This window comes from Pecten maximus, chromosome 8 (assembly GCF_902652985.1).
Source record: "Pecten maximus chromosome 8, xPecMax1.1, whole genome shotgun sequence".
Lineage (NCBI taxonomy): Eukaryota > Metazoa > Mollusca > Bivalvia > Pectinida > Pectinidae > Pecten > Pecten maximus.
The window spans coordinates 16,088,242-16,107,384 of record NC_047022.1 but is presented as its reverse complement, the minus strand read 5'-3'; the positions used below and the strand labels follow the sequence as shown (position 1 = coordinate 16,107,384).

At 35.6% G+C, this 19,143-nt stretch overlaps 1 protein-coding gene across 6 annotated transcripts in view; it reads right to left on the bottom strand.

Annotated features, from left to right (window-relative positions):
- LOC117332982 overlaps positions 1-18,006 on the bottom strand; it is a 30,672-nt gene extending 12,666 nt beyond the window's left edge. Inside the window, exons 1-4 of one of the 6 annotated variants that reach the window (XM_033892077.1) lie at positions 17,976-17,993; positions 6,991-7,112; positions 3,808-3,847; positions 192-331 (exon numbers count right to left, since the gene is read on the bottom strand). The gene's annotated coding sequence lies outside the window, so the exon portion shown is untranslated. Of the gene's footprint in view, positions 1-191; positions 332-472; positions 760-3,807; positions 3,848-6,990; positions 7,362-9,723; positions 9,846-17,975 lie in introns of those variants that run through there. The other 5 variants (XM_033892072.1, XM_033892075.1, XM_033892076.1 and 2 more) reach the window with 5 other exon arrangements.
- Between the last annotated feature and the right edge of the window lie 1,137 nt (positions 18,007-19,143).

Sequence of the window (19,143 nt, the reverse complement as noted above, 5' to 3'; positions counted from 1 at the left end):
TACCTAACGAGGACAAGAAACATGATCTGATTAATTATGATTATCGTTGATACAAGTTTGACTGAGAAAATTCTAATGCTAGCATACAAAATCGACGGTAAAGGAATGCCTAATTGAGATACATTGTATACTTTAAAAGGCTAACTGAACAAGCAATTAATTCCTAAACGATAGACTTTAAAATGACGTACCTGATACATGTGTCATGATTCTAGCCACATCAAGCAGGCAGAACGACTTTACATAGCACTTATATCCAATGTAGTTCGTATGCTACACCTTTGGAGTGTTCAGGTCAAGTAGACAATTCCTGGAGACAAGCTTAACACCGCTGGAAAAAAAATCCGAAACTTTAATATACATAGGATTAATCATGATATAAAAACATATCGATCTAATGTTAGCAATAGTTTTAGAACTACAAAGCTTAAGAGCTATTCGGAATGGTAAATAAAAGATGTATCGAGAATACCTTTGAAATAGATGTTGACTATACTATGGACAATTCGACACTGAAAATTAACGGTGTTATCGGTTTCATTATTATGTATATACAATACCGAATTGAACACGTTGAATAAGGGCCAGAGATCGAGGTAGCTTATACTTATATACCCCTTGTGTTTATTTAGCCTGCGCTCTGGACACTCAGAAAGCCATTAATTATTGACTGTACATGCTATGCTTGCTTTAATCCCCTAAACACTATATGTAGTGCGATGTTGGATGTAACAGTCTTGTTCCACTATATTATAGAACTTTTAACATCCACCTAGCTATACAAATGTTTGTGTGCGGAACCGTTCATTTACTATGTACATGCTCCTAACTAATGAACGCTACCGTACATCAAACAAAGGAACATGATTTGTGTATTTTAGTATGCCAATACTCATTTAGATTTATATAATCTTAATGGCCTCGTTTGGAAACACTCATGTGTTGTATTTTACATTATAATGCTATATATACAATATCGAGCATTACTATTGAATTTAACCCACATTTTAACCTTACTAAACATTATTTGACAATAAATTTAATACAGGTATATTTTATGGCATTTCGAGTAATTGAGTTTGTTGGAAAATCATATACGATAAAAAAGTTAGGGAGACAGAGGCAACACCACATATATTTTTATCACGTGACAGAATGTATCTTTTCCCGTGGCTCTGGCGCCATGATATATAACGATTTCCCATACAAATAAATCAAAAAAGCAAATCACGAAGATTCAGATGTTTTAAGAGCCCCCGTATATTATGACATCATTGAACAGAGATTTTTATTACCTGTTCAAATAACAGTGTTTTATGCTACCTTAAATCACAATTTATAAATATTTTACGTTAAAAATGGAGAGGTGATTTTCATGCTATTTTTCAAGGTTTGAATGCGTCAAACTCAGTAGTTGGCAGTAATTGGGCTATCAAATCTTTTGCACTTGTGGGAGTCTTTTTTTGTATCGTTGTAATGCGAATCATCAATTGCAGTTATCGTAGTCCAAAAACCTAAATAATTTGTAGGAGTCACCAAATCTTATACCGATATGGGAGTTATCAAGTATATGGAAGCTCGTAAAATCATCATCATTTTGTGTGCCTGGTGTGAAATCTCATAGCAGTTATACTAGTTATTTAAAAAGCCAGTATGGAAGTATGCAAGTTATTCAGCTTTCATATATCTAGGTTATGTGTCATCAAACCTTTATATAGTGGTTATATGAGCTATCAAACCTTTATCGGTTAAAGGAACCATCAAACATATAAATAGCGGTTATAGAAGCCATGAAACCTTTATATAGCGATTACAGGAGATATCGCATCTTTGTATAGCAGCTATAGGAACCATCAAACCTTGTTATAGTATTTATATAAGCCATCAAACCTTGATATAGTATTTATATAAGCCATCAAACCTTGTTATAGTATTTATATAAGCCATCAAACCTTGATATAGTATTCATATTAGCCATCAAACCTTGATATAGTATTTATATTAGCCATCAAACATTTATATAGTATTTATATTAGCCATCAAACCTTTATATAGTGGTTATAGGATCCATCAAACCTATATATAGTGGTTATAGGACCCATCAAACCTATATATAGTGGTTATAGGAACCATCACACCTATATACAGTGGTTATAGGAACCATCAAACCTATATATAGTGGTTATAGGACCCATCAAACCTATATGTATAAGGGTTATATATAAGAACCATCAAACATATATATAGTGGTTATAGGACCCATCATACCTATATATTGTGGTTAAAGGAACCAACAAACCTATATACATGAGGCATAGTTGTTATAGGAACCATCAAACATATATAGAGAGGTTATAGGAACCATCACACCTATACATTGTATATAGTGGTTATAGGAACCATCAAACCTATATGTATAAGGGTTATATATAAGAACCATCAAACTCATATATAGTGGTTATAGGGCCCATCAAACATATATATAGTGGTTATAGGAACCATCAAACATATATATAGAGGTTATAAGAACCTTCTAACCTATATATATATAATGGTTATATGAATCATCAAACCTATATGTATAAAGGTTTTAAAAACCACCAAACCTTTTAATAGCGGTCACCGGAACCATCAAACCTACATGTATATAAAGCGGTTATAGGACCCAGCAAACCTTTATATAGCGGCTGTAAGAACCTTCTAACATATCTATATATATATAACGGTTATAGGACCCATCGAACCTTTATATAGCGGTTATAAGAACCTTCTAACCTATATATATATAATGGTTATATAAATCATCACACCTATATATAGCGGTTATAGGAGCCATCAAACCATATAACAGTTACGGTACATATGTACAATGTAGAAATTGAACCAATCGTTAATGGGGAAGTCATCAATGCTATATCAGATACATACAGTTGTATGTGAGTCATTATATCTATAGCAGCTATGAGAATCCTTACATAGTAGTTATGGAAGGTAAGCTACTATAAGAACAATTGAACCTAGAACAGCTATGAAAACAGGGGTCACATTGGCCGTATTTCTGTGACTCACTACGGAGTAGAGTAGCGAAACCTGGTATAGTACTATAGTCAATGTCTAGAACTGACCTTTACAGCAATTCAAAAATTACTAAATAATATTGTTATTCCATCTTAGGTTATACTACGATAACATTAACTTCAAATATAGATAAAACGAAATATTTCCTACCTTTCACAAGCACACCTTGTACGCAATCACAATGTAGACTAGCGTTTATAACTGCATGTAATACCCGCGTATACAGTACATATCTCCTTTCCTTGGTAAGTAGCTGTGGAAGCCGTCAACTAGCCTAACATGACAGGACGAATATCACAAACAAACAAATAAAGGCCAATTTGACAGGGGAAGTCGCCACACAAACACAGACTGTACGACGTGTGGATGATAACTTTATGAAATGATTATAACCATCGGAATGTTCCACACATATCCACAGAGCAGTCAATCACGGTAATCCGGGGATAGAAAGTGAGTTTCCATACCTGACATTGCACCGGCTGTCACTCGACCCAATACATTCTCCTATCTACTGTTACTTGTCAAAATATATTCAGCTTTTAATTGGTTAGACACTTTAGCCTGTGGTACAATTTATCAATCTATGCCAGTAGTTAAAAGCTGTTTCTTACCAATTTGTCATACTTTTGCCTACCATTGTGGAATACTATTTCAAAGGGAAACAGTGAATGTTCACTTAGCGTTGGTGAACGAAATAAAGAACAACTTGGTAATTTCATTTCATACCTTTTACCTCCAGGTCTCTTATCAGCGATATCTGTAAACGCTATATAAAGATATGAAAACGATAAAGAGTGAAATTATAAAAGCTTCAATAATAAAGTTCATATCCCGATAACACCGGCCGTTGAGCAAAAATAATCGTACAATATCCAATACACCCAGCTAGATACAATGTATAGCTAAAACACATTCGAACACAATATATATATATAATTAAGTTCTCACAGAGCTTAAAGCAAATGACAAACCTTAGTCGCTACATAATTGATGTTCTATAAAGAGCTTATTTGAAAGCTAATAAAGAAACATTTAAAATGACTAAATGCTACCGGTATCCTATAAAAGTACATCTCAATAAATTCAAAACGGTGTATCAAGGATGTATTGAAGCTGTCTGTAGGATTAAATATAAAGTTATGTGAAAGATTTGTTCGATCAACCACGGATCTCTGTTATCAAAACATTTAATTTTGCCATATTGTAACTAGGTGTCTGTTCTCCTATTTGAGGGCTTTACGATAGAGGAATATTAATGATCGTGTTCTGGGACAAATGTTACATACATGTATATTAAAGAAATGTTTACCATAGCGAAAATGAATTCCTGGTTTGTTAATATTCTTGGTGATTTTGTGCATAACAATGAGAACCAAAATATGTTTGCACCATTGTTGTATACGTTTAGATATGCTTCTACATTATCTATTTAAGGGAGGGTACTTAACTGTTTAATAAGCATGTCGATTTTTGTCTTTCCTATAATGAACTTTTCCTCTATACAAACACCCATGATTCCTTTGCAACGTTCACATGTTACAATAAGTTTGAGCATTATTATGAATGCAATCTTTGAGTTGGAACCATATTAAGTGTAGTAACAGCATTTCGTGAGGCTTATCTTAACGAATGACATTGACACATTTCAAATGTGGTAAGCAGGTCCTCCTGTTTTAAGTTATAAGTGTGTGTCTTGTGGTTACGTTGTCACCCTAACGGTGTTCATGTTGATAGCGTGATAGTAATTGATAAGGATATATGTTTATATATTGGCTTATAACCCTGTACAGTGTATACGCTACTATAATCCCGTAAACAGTATGTTAAATTAATGGCCCATGCTTATGAAGAAATATTGACGAAGATGCTGTAGTAAACGAGTTGCGTTGTTTTATACTTGGGTGGTTGGGTGGCACAATGATAACAATCTTGCCGTTCACCAATGCGACCTGGGCTCGATTCCCCGATCAGCCTGAAAAGCACAGGGTCATCCGACCACGTGGATTTCTCTGGTAATCTGATTTCCTCCCACAGTAAAACCCCTCGCGCCATCTAGGACAACATAACTTGTTTCGCAATTGTTACAAAATAAATGAAGTTAACGTTAACATTACATTGTGTTGTTTCCTGATATAATAGCGTCATATACTCATTAAATGTCAGGAGTGATCCGAGACGAGACAAACGTCTTGTACGTATGACCCGGATGCTCCTCCGTAAGTGTGTGGATAGTAACGCAACAAGTTGGGCGTATACCGAAAATTTAAATCACCTTACGACGATTATACAGTAACGGTGTAATAATAAGATTAGATATCTTCATCCCGACAAACATAATGTATTTCCAAACGGAAAATGGCCATCTTTAAAATCATAAACAAATTGATCCTTCTGTCACAATGTTCAAGAACCTTTGCCCCCATATGGCCACATTGATCACTCACGCGTCTAATGAAAAGGATCAAAGGACCTTGTTTTGAATCCACTCAGTCCATGTCTTGTTTTTACCATTAAGCCCCTTATTCATATCGACGTTTCTGGCTTTTTGTTGTCACCTAGCGTATCAGGTGAAACTGGAATAGAGTTTTTAATCTGTGTATATCCTGTTACAATGTATACGCCTCCCAATCCTCGCCGATCGTTAAATCCGCATTAGCCGCAGTGGCAATTCCAATAAGGTTTGTACAATACATACAGTCTTAGGGTAAATCTAAATAAATTTTGCATAACCCAATTCTATATTGTGTTGTGGAGTTAACTGCCAACAATCCACCAATGTATGGCAAGTTATAGAATATTTGGTACTCGTGAGGTATAATAAGTGCAAGCTATTGAGGATATAATGGCATTCTAGAGATGCTGGGAGTCATTAATCCAATCTCGTAATGTAGTTTGTAGGTTAGAGGTATTAAACAAATAAACTAGAGTCTGTCTTTTATACAATGGGCCATATCGTAAAACTATAACCGATTGTGGGATTAAACATATTTATAAACCGGCCCTCGTAATACGTTGGTTTAAAGGTTTAAAGTCAGAACAATAATAACCGAGCTCACGACAATTATATTAAATCCATTACTGCAATTTTCTGTTGAAGTAATTACATTTTGTAATTCAGTCTGAGTTGTTAGAGAGGAATACATTATTGGTATAAGTAAACAGTATTGTTGCTTGGTTCTACCTGAAAACCTATAACGGTCAACAAAGTATGTATATATTGACATTAGTTTTGTTAGCATTCCGTATCAATTCAACCGTCAAAACAGAGGCTGTTAAAATCACTCGGGCAAACACGGAATCATCTCAATAACTTCCCAAGTAATACTATAACTAACCACAGCATTTTAAACGTTTCCTATAGCACAATGTTACTCGAAGTATATGTTTTCAGTATCCGTATCAATGATAAATTAATGGTGATGAAATGTGATATTATGTTACATACATTGGAACATCTTTTGCATTTATTTGTTTTTCATTACATGTACGTCTTCAACTATTAGGACACTAGTGAATCGGCTTAAACACAAAGATCTAGACACATTTGCTCTGTGTGGTTTTCAACACATACACCAGTATAGCACAAGTCAGGCCTTTAGAAACATTTATCAAATAATAGTTTACCCTGTCAATTCTCCTAGCTATGTAAAGATGTATTGCACATTCGGCTGTCAGCGAAAATTATATTTTCAATCATCACTTAAAATTAAAATTTTTTTTAGATAAAATTGATTGGAATTAAATGAAATACATTGTACACCTACATTATTTTGGTACATGTTCATAGACTATATCCGGGTTCAATTATGCAAATGGAGACATTTTATCAAATATAATATCAAAATGTTTTTTATCCTTTTTAATACGTTGCCCGTGTTACTTAGTTCGAGACGAGGCTTAATGACTTACCTGTTAGTGGGAGGTTATCCATACGCGGATACAATGAAATGATCCTTTAAGACGTCAGAATCCTATTTCCGAAATAAGACATGATAAGAAGCGAACTTTATCATATTTCACACGGGAGAAACCTGTTGGCATAAAAATATAATGGAATATAACAGTCTTCTAAAGTCGTAACATTCAAGTGATTCACTCTTGTTTTTTTAAAAACACATATGCATGTAAAATGTCACACAGAAAATTTAAAGATACACATATCACAGCTGAGTCGTTACACCTCCATGAGGCGACTATGAGAAGGTACCACGGTGGCTTTCCGGTAAGCACTGTGGTATATCTGTGGTTCCGGACAGACTTTAAGGTCGAGATAAAACGACCAACAGACAATACACATGTTAACCAATACACAGGTAATAAACAGCACAAACACACTGCATAGGTCAAAGGTCAGTTTGTATAATAACACCTCAGACAAGCCTGTCAATACTCCCCGTTTAATTCGTCGATGGATCATTACATACCTCTTAAATCTTCGAGGAGCGCTGATTGTATACATATATAACTAGAGACCGTTAGTATTAATTGATTGCGGCAGACTGTTCTATTGCTGACAATGTATCGGCTCAGATACCAGACTGTTAGTAAACAATCGCCCCACGTGGCGACGTTACATGGAATAGCTATTTCAAATATAAAATATCCATTTTTTGTTTGTGATTCAAAACGACAATTCAAAATTAATATGGACTTTAAAAGAACAATACGTACAAATGTACAGTTACATTACATTACAAACCCTGGCCTTATTTTGCTAATTAAACACATGATGACATAGCGGGCGATATAATACAGACTGATAATTTTAAATCTTTAGTAATTATCATGATAACACTTATGTGACCAATCGTAGTTCTGCCTGTCCCGATCACAGGTATCCCGTATGACACATATGATGGTTATCGGGTGAAAGATTACATACAAATAGGTGTATTATACAACTAATTATCATCAAACGTTAGTGCCATAAACACTGCATATATAAATGTACTTTATTTCTTTTAAGTACTACAAAATGTCATTACGTTATATCTTAAACATATGGAACAATATATATGTATAAATGCTATCTACAATATACACAGCCTGAGCGTTTACTGCACGTGATTAACATATCAAACAATACAATTCATTCACGTAACGAACACTAGAAACACACAGTCATAACTAGTAAATAGTATATAATCCTTGTTAGATTATGACTCATAGCCCATTCTTACAAGTCGACTCACTTCTTTTACAATGATAACTTGCTATTCGGTCTATAAAAGTGTCAAATATTTACGTGTAAATTTTCCTTACCCGAAATGATTTGTCCCGTCATACCTGTAACGATCTGTGGTGTTAGAATGGATGTGTAAGTAAAGTTACTCACGTGGTAAATATTTAAATAAAACGCCAGCTAGACTAAAATCAAATATGTTAATGGTCATTAAATAACGCTAATCGTACCTTATACACTAAAAGGCACTTTACGGTAATAGGTAGATGTAGTTGTGAATTCATCAAATACCCAGTTAGATTTAACCTAGAACATAAATACATAAATACCACACACTTCCATTAGTAAAACTACCTTCAATGTCATCTAAATAGTGACTATTTATCTACCGTTATGATATATATAAAATATCTACATCATGTATAATCTAATCTCCTGTAGCGACGTACAATGTACATTTTTGTAAAGCAATGACCGTCTGACCTACATGCTAAAAGTATATTTCAAAGAAGCACGAGGTGTATCTTCGCATATGTCATTTGTTTCTGTATTCAAAACGCCATCCTACTGTACCCCACATTTCACCTTCGGCCATATTGTCCATAGTAGTACATTGAAAATGTCTTAAGATGGTTATTTGGACGGACCAAAATATGTCTTACAAGCAATCTAGTGTTTTCTTGACCAAGCAACGTATCTTATCAAGTACTTATCGTCTAACGTATTCTAAACCGAACAAAATCTATTAAAAAGTAACGATCGCCTAACTTTTTTCTAGACAAAGTATTATTTCTAATAAAATACTGACCGTACTACTCTTTCTCTACCAAGCTAAAGTTAAGTGCCGACCGTCTAATATTTTCTGGGATACCCAATATCTAATGGGTTTTCCGCCGAATTATCCAACATCTCATGCAGTACCGGCATTCTGTTGGTCTCTAACAAAATCACCGTTCGTCCTACTCTGTGCAAAACCGTTATTTCTGGTGAGTACCGACAATCTTACTGGATGATACCCTCCTTTTGGCCGTTTAATGTGCTACATTGAACATGTTAATGGTAATGAATAAAATGTAATGGTATCATTTTATTAAAGCCGATAAACCTAAATAATGATTGCTGCACGTTTGAAAAACCGGCTTCATACCTTATAAGCATCACTGTAAAAAATATCTTAGATTTTCACATCCCTTGTTTTTTTATCAAATAGTTAAGAAGTTGTCTTAATCTTACAATTCTCATCTGTTATTATATGTCCATGACCTTTGAGGTTATTACTGTAATGAACAATGACTCGAGATGCTTCTCCTTGGTTGTGACCGCGGTCGTCCGACTCCCCACCGGCACATCCATGTACATATATATAAATAAAGCAGAGGAAAGCGAACATGTACCACCCAACAACTGGTCAGTTCACCCCTTGACACCTATAAACACTCAATAATTGAAAGGTGTCTTACCTTACTGAACTCCAATAATTGATTCCGTCGTCATTAATACACTACAATACTACAGTATGGACTAGGACTAGAACAGACTGGCACCAGTGTATATATGTAAACCAATCTATAACACCAGGTTTTCGTATTTTTTCCAGACTGGCGAATCGACTCTTGTTTATTACAGTGGATATGGCACGCTTAGTTAAAGTACTCCAGAGTCACGTAGATATGAAAGTTGATTGAACCTATCGATCCCGGGCTACCTGTTTGTCTCCCCAACCTGTTGTTGTAACAAATATACTAGCTACCGAACGAGTACCACTGAGATATGAAAAAATATTTTAGTTCTAAGCGAGTGAGAAATATACTGTAAAATACAGGTCAGAAATACAGGAAAACCACCATCAAAACGATTGCTACATGCACAGTTATGCTGTAAATGTACTAGGTACATATTAAGTGACAAGCTTATCAGTTTTTCACGCTATTTGGTTTGGTTTGGTTTCTTTTGTTTAACGTCCAATTAACAGCCAGTGGCATTTAAGGACGTGTCAGGTTTTGGAGGTGGAGGAAAGCCGGAGTACCCTGAGACAAGAGGCCCATGGGGCCTGTATCGTTCACCTGGTTGGATTTGGCCAAATGTCAAAATAATGTTCATGTTCATGTTCAATTCGTTTTATTTGTCGGTCTCAAATAATGCTATACATGGTTGTAGTGTGGGGATCTAAACTGCTTTAAAGAAATAACAAAGTCCAGACTATCTGAAAGACCACAAGAATTGTTTTTACAACATGCATTCATAACTTTATGACTAGTAGCAATTTAAAGGAATTACCTTTTTTTTCCCCTTTTGGCCCCTCGGGGATCAGAGTCACCATTTATGCAAAATCTGTTCCCCTTTCCTATCCCCAAGGATGTTTCTGACTTAATTAAGTTCAAATATATTCATAGCTTTATTACTAGTAGCGATTTAAAGGAATTACCTCTATTTCCCCTATTGGGCCCCGCCCCTTTGGCCCCTCGGGGGACAGAGTCACCATTTCTGCAAAATCTGTTCCTCTTCCCCCCAAGGATGTTTCTGACCAAATTGAGTTCAAAACCATTCATAACTTTATGACTAGTAGCGATTTAAAGGCATTACCTCTATTTCCCCTATTGGGCCCCGCCCCTTCGGTCCCTTGGGGGTCAGAGTCACCATTTATGCAAAATCTGATCCCCATTCGCCAAGGATGTTTCTGACCAAATTTAGTTAAAATCCATTAGGAACTTTTACTAGTAGCGATTTGAAGCAAATGTTGACGGATGGACGGACGGAGGGACGGACGGAGGGACGGACGGAGGGACGGACGGACGGACGGACGGACGCCGCGCCATGACATAAGCTCACCGGACCTTCAGTCCAGTGAGCTAAAAAAAACAGCGGCCTGCGGTCAGTACCTGGCAACTGCCCCACGTAGGTTTCGAACTCGCAACCCAGAGTTGGAGGGTTATTGATACAGTTTCGGGACACCTTAACCACTTGGCCAGCGCGGCCCCTTTTTTCACGCTAAAAGTATTTCCGCTAGATTTTGATTGAACTTATTGTAATTTCTGTTTATATTGTTTTCAAGACAGGTTTAGAGGGTGCGCCAATTCATCATTTCGTTTGTGTTTAGACAAGGCTATATTCGCTATAATTTGAGTTCGCCAAAATAAGAGCATTTACAGTATCCTAGAATACTATTTACACCTGTTCGACTTTAACATACTCATTCAATTAAAAACACTTGTTTTGGAGATGAAAAATCGACTAATGTGTTTCGGTTCGGCTGTATGCACTAAACATTGAGTTCGCCAAAAAAATTCGAGAACATTCAATCATAATAACTTGTTTTAGAGCTATATGCACTAACATTTCAATTCGCCAAAGTAAGTACGTTTACTTTATCAAAAGGTGTTATTTACACGTGCCTGTTATAGATGAAATGTCCTTTAAAGGGACATTCTTCGTTCGGACATCAGAAACATGCACAATTTCTATCGATGAAATATATGTCTAAGCGATGATTATTTGAGTGTTTAAAAAACTTGTGCCTACATGTAATGAAATAAACATCGAAATGTACAGGGAAAAGGCATATCGTATACAAATACCATATGTCTTTGCGGTAATTAGTGATACTTCGGGTCGAATAAAGAATGATCAGGACTTAAAACTCGAAGAACTTCTGTTTATCTTGAAAGTTAAACTGTCGTATTAATGTAAAGATTACAACTTTTACTACTTGGAAAAAATACATCATTTTCAGTAAGTTTAATTTTGACGACCTAAACTTTATTCAAACGAAGGAATGGCCCTTTAACATTATGGTTAACCTGATTATTTACATTACATGATGCACTTTTTATTAGATATTATATATTAACATCATGAAATACTACTATAAAAATATGTATAACCACTTACGAACAGAAACTTATCACACAGGGACCAACCTTGATATAATGGTTTGGAAACTAGTCTTTGTTGATATTGCTGTGAAAGATGACCGAATATACAGTGTTATATAGTCAATATCTATATTGCCGATAATGACAAGTGTAGTCTACGATTACACAAGTATGGGTGCGTAAAATACGTCTTAATACGAGCTTGATCAGGTGTAGACTACGGCCGAACATCACCTTCGGGACGAGGTGACATAAACACCTTCGCTTAGACAAGTCAGCTCGTCACGTACATTCACAACAATATTCTATACTGCAATACTTCTCCGTGTCATTCGGAGAAGTATCTATTATTTACCATAGTAAATTGGCCTGACATTATAATGCAATGGAACGGTACATTGAGGTTAACAACAGGATAGCATATACAACGTCACAGTCAGGTTTTAACGGACGTGAACGTATGTGTAAATCAGGAGGATATTACGACTGCTAATATCCAAATTGTGTGGATATACATGTATGTTTGCATATGAAGGATGAAAGTTAGAATCTTTGCAATGAGGATATGCATGAAAATTTAGATTCTGGCAGCACTTGTGTTTAAAGCAAGAATTGGATTGCTTCGGTTTCACGTCCCAATAAAAGTCATGGTCAGAGTTTGAATTAAAGCCGTCTTTATAGCATTACGAAATATTGAAATCGAAAAAGGATTCAATATTATTTAATAGATAGACTATAAAATAGGACAAAATGGAGTACAGAAATATAAAACATTTTTGCAATGGGACTTGCAGATCAGTTTTGGTATCTGCTATTCCCCCTAAACAGACGACAAATCTCAAGGTTAAGGGAATGACATGTCGAACAAGATTACCCGTCCCGAGTTGGAATTTTTATCACAATTTTTAAGAAGGTGAAATGTATAAGGCACGCGTATATTCAAATGACTGAAGACACCATTTTATTTATGTGCCGGTGAAAACAAATGTAACAAATGTCTGTATAGTATAGGATCACAATTCACGTATCTATATACAATTCAATGAGAAGTTATGCATTCAATGTTACTAGTTAATTAGGTTTTAAGCAGGCAATATGATAACAAATCACCTGATTTAATCCTAAAAAAACGAATCATGCAAAAATAGAATATTAGTCGAGATTAATCATCAACAACGACCAATAGATATTGTGGTGTCGAGTCAAACATTACTTGTTGACGTTATGCTATTGTTTTCCCAGTCGCTAGTAACCATTGTGATACCTATAGAAGAACTGGAAACTTATAACATATTTATAATCTACGACCTACGAGCAGAGCTTACCTACCTGTCGTCGCACACTGATGATGATGTCCAGCTTGCAAAGTCTTTCGATTTAATTGATCGCCGAAGTCCAAATGATGTGCCGATGTGTAATCATTTTTGTGACAATTATAACTAGCAACTTCAATAGTTTCCCAATATAATGAGTTTAAGAACTACTTTATATAAATGTAGTAAAAAAAATTACATACAATTTTATCAACAACCCAGTGCCTCTATACCTTAAATCGCCGCTTGATGCCTAAGCAAGCCTTAAGTAACTACATGTATATGTATTCCCAGAAAAGCTGTATATACTATGTGTAGTACCCGTAGAGTTAACGTCACTATGTGTTCTACAAACAAACATAACGTATCTATATGTATTCATGTGGTTTCAAACAGTAACTCTATTTCAAAATATTTCTCTTTCCTCAAAACAGCCCATAAACAGGGTTAGTTTTATTGCAGCATATTATGTTATTACGTATAATCCTTTCAATCCGTAAACTCAATTACATATTACATCCCATATCCCTTTAAGGACCTTCAAAATCTAAATATTTCCGATATTGCCCATCAATTAACGTGTTGACCCATGCTATTCAAATAAGTCAGTGATTACCTTGGGCGGTTAATTAGCTCTACACATACATACATTTCCGTCACAGCAGTAGAGCATTGGTCGACATTTCCCCACAGCAGGCAAAAACTGTTCAGTCACCAACTCCAATCAATATTACCCATCACATCTGAAGGAATCTGGAGCCCGCTGATTAAAAGGTCCAATAGTTACGACCTCAAACAACTGTGTTTGGCGATATTGTTTAATAAAGATCGATACCTATATATGACAAATGTTTACTAGGGCTGGCTGTTTAGAAGTGGGACTGTTTGAATTGACATCGAGGTTGGATGGCAAAGTATTGTCTAGATTGTTGAGAGTTTGGCTACCAATTATTGGACTGACAACATCAGCATCGTGTATGTATACAGAAAATGTCAAAGAAATATATAATTCCCAATAGCTAGGTCGATAGCAAACATCTGTCTGTATGAATGCATTCGCGTGAAATCGGTTTTATAAATAGCAATAAGTTCTATATATACATGTAGTAACGATAACTTCAAGTTAGGTACATGAAAGGGTTGTACTAATATACCAGTAAATAATACCTTAATATAATCGATACTACAGGGGTTATCGAGGGATAATCGTAATCACGGGAGTATCGAGGATGCCTTTATATATAAATGCAGTTAAAGACACAGTAAATGGCTAATAAAGAAAAATGTTATCTAAAAACTTACTTTTGCATAGACTTCCTCCAAAATAACTAAAATGGAGCTACATTGAAGACCAGTGGCTATGTATCTGATGAGTGCCTTTCACCTTGACCTTGGTTCCTCGAAACATATACTCATCCAAGGCATTCTCACACTTACGCTTTGATATTAAAAATATAATTACGCTCCATTAAAACATAAAAATAGCGTAATGACAGGAGTAAGCATTTCATTGATAAAATAATCCGTACCGGTTTATAAGGCCTTTGGTTACAAGTGGATGGCCTCTGACAAATTGACCACATGTTTCACAAAGGGGGTCATTGTGGTTGGTACATGGAGAGCTTGGTTGATTGTCTCCCCCTGGACCAGGTTGAGGTGAAAACTCTGGGTCACAAGGAGCAAGCGTGTCCTTGTCTATGGCATTTTCATTCACTGGACATATGCCGCATTTCCTAAAACCCGTTTTTATATTGTGTGGACTGAAAACTCTGTCGACTGCTGCTCTAAGGATCTGAGCAAACCTATAGGTAAATAGCATACAACTTTTAATATGAAAATACCATCATGATTTAAATTATTTTTAAGTGTACGAATGAAACATTTTATATTATAGGCTATATCATAACCTTTATTTTAGATCAAATAAAAGTTTTTGTCATTCCTAGTAAATGTTATAAATGTTTGATTGGTAGATAACTTCAGATTTACCTGTTTTTTCCTATTACAAGGTTTGGATTGGCATAGCCAAGGCTAACTGCTAAATCTGTAACTGTTTTTTTCAGTGGACGAAAAAGGACAACATCTAATGGTTGGAGCAAGTGTGTTGTGTGGGGAGGGAGACAGTACAACTCCACCTGGTTTGCTCTAGCAGTTTCTATAAGGTCAATGGACAAGTGGCTTTCATGATTATCCATGACGAGGAGAAGTGGACGTTGTTTACAGGCATGGACCAGGAACACCTGTTTGAACCACTTACTAAATCCATCTATGTAGCCATTGGGTGATGTACTAAATAGCCAGTCACCAGGAATTCCTGAATGTTGATGAAATTATGCCTTATTTCACAACACATTTTCGGTATTTTTTCTTTTCTTGTTTTTATAATATAAGTTTGGAAATTGAAGTGACTTTCTTTATCTGACAGTTAGATTTAGATATTTAAAGCATATGGATAATGTAAAGTTTGATTGAAGTTGTATGTATTGTTTACTTGAACTTGTACATGTTACTAGATCTGCTTGATTTTATTATTATTTTGTCTCATTTTCAATCATATAATATAGCATTGTTTCAACAGTAATATGTGTACAGCATAAAAGTAAAATGAGGTATTAAGATACCACATGTGCATTTCATGTCACTTGCTGTTACAGTTACAACTTTTATCTTTTCTTTCAGAAAAACGTACCATCTCTGTAAGCTCCACTTGGAAAACTTTTTTCATACACTACAAAAGTTAGCAATACTTTTCCATCTCCGGACACACATATGGTTGCTGTTGTGTGTGCCGTAGTGACCACCTGTCGAGTATAGGCCTGGCCTTTGTTGATACAGACCCTGTCTTGAGCTGCAACTCCCTTCCCAAACCCAGTTTCATCAACGTTATAAACCAGGTGTGGTTTATTGTCAATATCTGAATTGATTAAAAGGTAACTTCACATTTCAAAACACTTCAGAATGAAGATAACCAATTTAATTTATTTGCATTTAAGCAAATTTTCCTTTATAATTTGCATCTTGTTGTAAAGTGAAATAACTTAATTTAATATTACTTGCAATATTCTTATATATTCCATTGGCAGTTCATAAGCTGGTAATATACAACATACATTGTAGCAATGCCAAGCAATGATATATTGATCTAGTATAATATTTTCAAAGCTATTTTTTTTAATGTGAAAAGTACATTTTTAACATAAATTATGCTGTAAACAAAATTTTAATTCAGTACCAAGTGTGATTTAAATGCTTTTAAAATCTACATATTCCCCACCTACCGAGAGGCTACTGTTTCTTTCAGAAGAGAAAAGTGCTGAGTCATGACAGTTGAAGTTGACATGCGAACTCTTCCTCCATCAAGGGTCTGTGGATTTCCCATTTTGAAATTTGGATGCCTTCTCAGAAAGTTACGAAACCATTTATAGGATGGTCCATTTTCTCCTATTGTTGTTTGTCTTTCTTTTTTCTTTACTATACCCCGTACAAACAGTTTGATCATCCTACATATGTATATGTCAGTGGCAGTGATCTTTCTTGACAATATTCAAGATATGTACAGAGATGAATCTCTTCCTCTGCTGTAAGCACTCTTATGGGCTGGCCTTTCAACAAATTTCTTGCATGACGTTTTACAGTCATATGGCTCAGTCCGTGACTCTTAGCTGCCCGTTTAATTGGGATGCCCCTGTTAACATCATTTACTGCAGATTGCAGTTGTGATAGGACTGTATTCCTTGTATTTTACTGAATAAATGAAATTTAAAAAAAATCTGAAGCCATGTGCTATATATATATGATTCTTTCAATGTGGTTTATGCTCTGTGTTCAATCAAGATGTATTAAATCTGAAACTTTTATGATTTATTTTGTATGTGACGCTTTAAACCCATCAACTCATATATATCTATCATGTATTTGTCATGTAAAATTACAATGCTTGAAATCTTAACTACAGATATAATTCAATTGCAACGTCCTGCCACATGAGCAATTGGAAATTGTGTTACAAAAACACAAGACAGCATTTATTCGAACAAAGTTACAGTTTTATACAGTATTCAAAAATGTTCAAGATGTAGTGGCATGTTCAATTAGGGAAATAACCAAATTACTTTTCTTTGTAAATTTAAACTGGAAATTATATTTAAAAAATCAGAGGGAAACAACTGCCAGATCATTGAATACAGACACATTTTTTGCGACGTAAGGGGAATAACTCTTAGATCGACAAAAATCCGGATTTTATGACTGTCCGATTCAAACACCTGTCTGAAAGGTCGACATGCGCAGAACAATTGAAGCAAGATGGCGGAATCAACACCCGTCTAGTTGTTGGTACACTGACAATTGAGATTCTAGCAGGGTTCAACGATGTTTTTTTCTCGATTATGTTGACTGTTTTAGCTTTTAGAGAATACTAGCTAACAAAATATACTTTGATTAGGCCTAAAGGTTCTCTAAGGCACGAGAAAAACACTTGTCGCATGGTCATATGGTTCGGGAAGCATAGATATTGGACCGACTTACCCATTTCAAAATCTTCTTGCGGAGAAATTAAAGCAGCTGCACACAGGAAAAATACGTTGAATAAACGGTAAATAATGCCATTGTGACGTCATGAACGGGAAATTGTGCACATTTTATTCACGACGATTTTGGAGCGTTTTTTTACATTTAAGGTATCAATTTGGGTACACTGACGTTACACGCTGTGTTCACTTTTCATACTCAGCGGTGAGATTTCCTCTCAAATGTAGATTTATGTAAATGTAGATAATTATTTCTTGTACACAAAACGTCTTTCCTTTGGATAATTCGAGTTATGAAAGCCCTCCAATGTTATTGAAATTGTTAGGGTGAAGCAGACGGTGGAAGGTGGTAGAATGCCTCTACTGACGCACACGCTTGAAGATTTTCGGAATAATTTGAGAGATACAACAGCTCGTACTCGAAATGATTCGAGTGAACCAAAGCCCCGCAGGTTCTCGGAATTATTCGAGAGATGTAAACGCTTGCATTTTCTACTCAAAATGCTTCCAGTGATGCAAACGCTTGCAGATTTTCGGAATGATCGAAATGATGAAAACGCTCACATGTAGGTTCTCCGAATGATTCAACTGACGCATGTACGTTTACAATAAGTTGGCTTACAATCACATATCAAAGATCTTTCTCTCATATCTCGCCATGTTGGATAGAGTTTGCCCATGTAAGATAGCTATGTAAGATAAATCTATCTTACATAGCATTTCACGCGCGCGGAGTAATCTGCGTTCAAGGGGGACAACTGTCACAACGTCGTCTGCTTGTGTTTACATCCGACAATATCGTCGGTGTTGGTTTTGAAACGTTGGAACGTTGTAATACATACATTCTTAGATAAATATATATCATATCAGCAGTCAAGCAATAAAACCCCAACCCCATTGGCCCCGCCCCTCAGGCCCCTGGGGATTCAGAGTAAAAATTTATACAAACTCTGTTCCCCTTCTCCCAATGATGTTCCTGATCAAATTTGGTTCAAATACATTCATAACTTTATGACTAGTAGCGATTTAAAGGATTAACCCTATTTCCCCTATTTGGCCCCGCCCCTCAGGCCCCTGAGGGTTCAGAGTAAAAATTCATACAAACTCGGTTCCCCTTCCCCCAAGGATGTTCCTGACCAAATCTAATTAAAATCCATGAAAAATTT